Source organism: Gymnodraco acuticeps, unplaced genomic scaffold (assembly GCF_902827175.1).
Source record: "Gymnodraco acuticeps unplaced genomic scaffold, fGymAcu1.1, whole genome shotgun sequence".
NCBI classification, from domain to species: Eukaryota; Metazoa; Chordata; class Actinopteri; order Perciformes; family Bathydraconidae; genus Gymnodraco; species Gymnodraco acuticeps.
Window position 1 is genome coordinate 1,498,884 of NW_022991435.1, and position 2,683 is coordinate 1,501,566.

General features: G+C 38.3%; 1 long non-coding RNA gene across 1 annotated transcript; it reads right to left on the reverse strand.

The window, feature by feature from the left end:
• Positions 1-538: 538 nt before the first annotated feature.
• On the reverse strand, positions 539-1,377 carry LOC117532712. Its single transcript, XR_004566908.1, has 3 exons — positions 1,240-1,377; positions 886-1,068; positions 539-705 (listed from the first exon to the last, which is right to left on the reverse strand). It is a non-coding gene; the product is annotated as an uncharacterized LOC117532712 (long non-coding RNA).
• Positions 1,378-2,683: the final 1,306 nt, after the last annotated feature.

Here is a 2,683-nt window from a genome sequence, read left to right on the forward strand (position 1 = left end):
TAGCATGACTCCTTTGGGGTGTGCTATAATTTTTTTAATGACTGCTTCCTCAGTCTCAAGCTCTTCCTCCATCATTTTTCTGAGGCTGATCATTTCATTGCTGTGTTTTCTCAGCTTCTTTCTTGCCTGCCAGGACAATGTTTTCATCACACCAGTTGATGGTACCTGGTCTCTGTTTCCAGAAGCCAACACAGTGTCATCCAGTTTATTGAGCTTATCAAGGTACACACTTCTGGGAAGTTTGCTGGTGAGGGCATTAGCAAGTGCATCCCTTTCATCTGCACGCACAGGCCGATGTTTGAGTTCTTCACAGTTGTGCCATGCTTTTTCACCTCTGAAGGTCACAACTGCCTTAAGGGATGACTCATCCTCAATGTCAACTTCGACCTCCACAGGACAGTCATCAAATCGACAGTAGCCAACACATGAAAAAAGTGACCCTTTCCTTTTTGACCGAACTGTTCGCACACTGTGAGATTTGAAGACAAAGCAACAGTGTGGGTGGACACTCCGGATGCCAGTGGCCATCATGACTGAAGTCCAGTTTAAAGATTTGAATCGACGCTTATGTTGTCTCATCCTCAGTTTCTTCCAGTCACTTTTAGTGACAAAAAAAAATGAAGGATTTGAAGGCAATTTAAATGAGTGTAAGAGTTGCCCATCTTTTGAGTGTGATGAGGAGTCATATGTCCCTGATGAATTACACTGTAAAACACAATGAAAACATATTAGCGAAAGTGACCAAAGTTGGAATGACTCTTTACTGATATGAATCAATATATCTGAAATTGTTTATTTGGGACTAACTATAATTTCACTCCACACAGTAGTGTGCATGTTTCATAACACACTAACACTAACTACGTGCTAATATGCGATATTTACCTCTGAAACGTCTTCTGGTTCACTCGTCTCTGTGAATGCCTGTCTAACCGACGATGGGGTAGCAGGCACTGTGCGGTCAATGTCAGTGGAACTGTGGTCACTGTCGATGGGGCAGGCCGTGTGGTCACTGTCTGTCGATGGGCTGGCAGGTGCTGCGGTCACCATCTGTGTCTTGTGTCTCATCTGCACATGACAAGGAGCAAATGAAATCCAAAGATGTAATTATTAATCAAATAATATAAAATATTATAGCACATCCAAATTAAAGTTGTTCACACAGGCAGACTGATGATGAAGATAAAAGCAAAGCAGAAATAAGAATCAATATTAGTGCAATATTTATAAAAAATGTACCTTTTTATGATGATTATAGGCATGATGAAGCCGTGTCCTATTGGTCTTGGAATCGGATATTCCAAGCTCCTGACACACCTCGCCCCAGAAAGTGTCTTTCTCGTCACCTTCATCGTTGTCTTTTGTTTTGGTTGTGGCTCGAAGCTTGTCAGTGACAGCCAAAAGGACGTCTTTTGTTATTGTTATTTTTCTTGTCTGAAATTGAAATGTCAAAGTTCCGTCATTTCTTTGTAAAAAAATATGACATTTGAGAAATCATTGAATTTTTTAATGCAATTACAATTGTGTGACAAATAAGAAACACTTGCCTTCCCAAACGTTGAGAAAACCAAGACTCTGAAAAGACATAACAAGTTAAAATCTATTATTTATAGTTAGACTTTTCACTCAGTTTAGACTTTTTTAATTAATTAGCTTGATTCCCTGACTTCTGATTTGTTGCCTATGCTATGTCGATTTGCACTGAAAGGACAGAGGGATATATTCATAGGTGTCATTTAAGCTGGGGATGCTGGGTACATGTTCCCAGCACTTTTTAAAATGTTGTCCATACATTTTATAAAAGTATAACTTTATAACCTGTAATAAACAAGAACACTGTTTTTTTCTTATTTAAAAAAAATAATAATACATGTACATCTTGAGAAAACAGTTTGTCCGTTGACAATTTCTATGGGGATTCTTAAATTTGGACATGTTCATACAATTTTAAAAGATAATGTATCACCCAGTCCCCCAGCAGGGTTTTTGTTTACAAACGTGTCATCTGTTAAACAACATGTGAGTTCAGTGTGTCGGGTGCCGCGGGAAGTAGGGGTGCTGGAGGAGCTGAATGGTGTACATTTGAAAAACTGAGCGACCACCTAAATAAAAATGATTAAACTACATATAATAGTTATGATTTGACTTAAAATAAAGTCAAATCAGAACTATAAACAATTAATATAAACATTTGTGTTTTATTTTCGAACACAATTATGTATATAACTACTTTTCTGTTGAAATACAAATATACGTACCCTCGACAAGCTTCCATTACAGATGAGGTCCATGGAAGCACTAATTGACAGGTATAGAGAACCGCAGTGACGCGTGGTAAAACCCTGAAGTAAACTTCTTCCGGTTCCTTCGTGAAAAAACAATGCAAATTCTCCATAGGATTTTGGAAAATAGCTGGAAATAAGGTCTGTGGTTGACACACATTTAAGAGAGGGATCACGTTTTGTTCAGCCGGATAATCTCCACATGTCTACCCTACTTTTATCATTTTTGAATCATAAATCTAGTCGCCAAAAGCGAAATGCTAACGTTATGCTATAAACGAACTACAAGCCAGTACAGCAGCAGGGTCGCACGACTTCAACGTCACGCCAACTTAAGATCGTTTCAACTGACTTGCACTGAAACTGCACTTTGAACACTTTAAATATATTAACATTTTAAA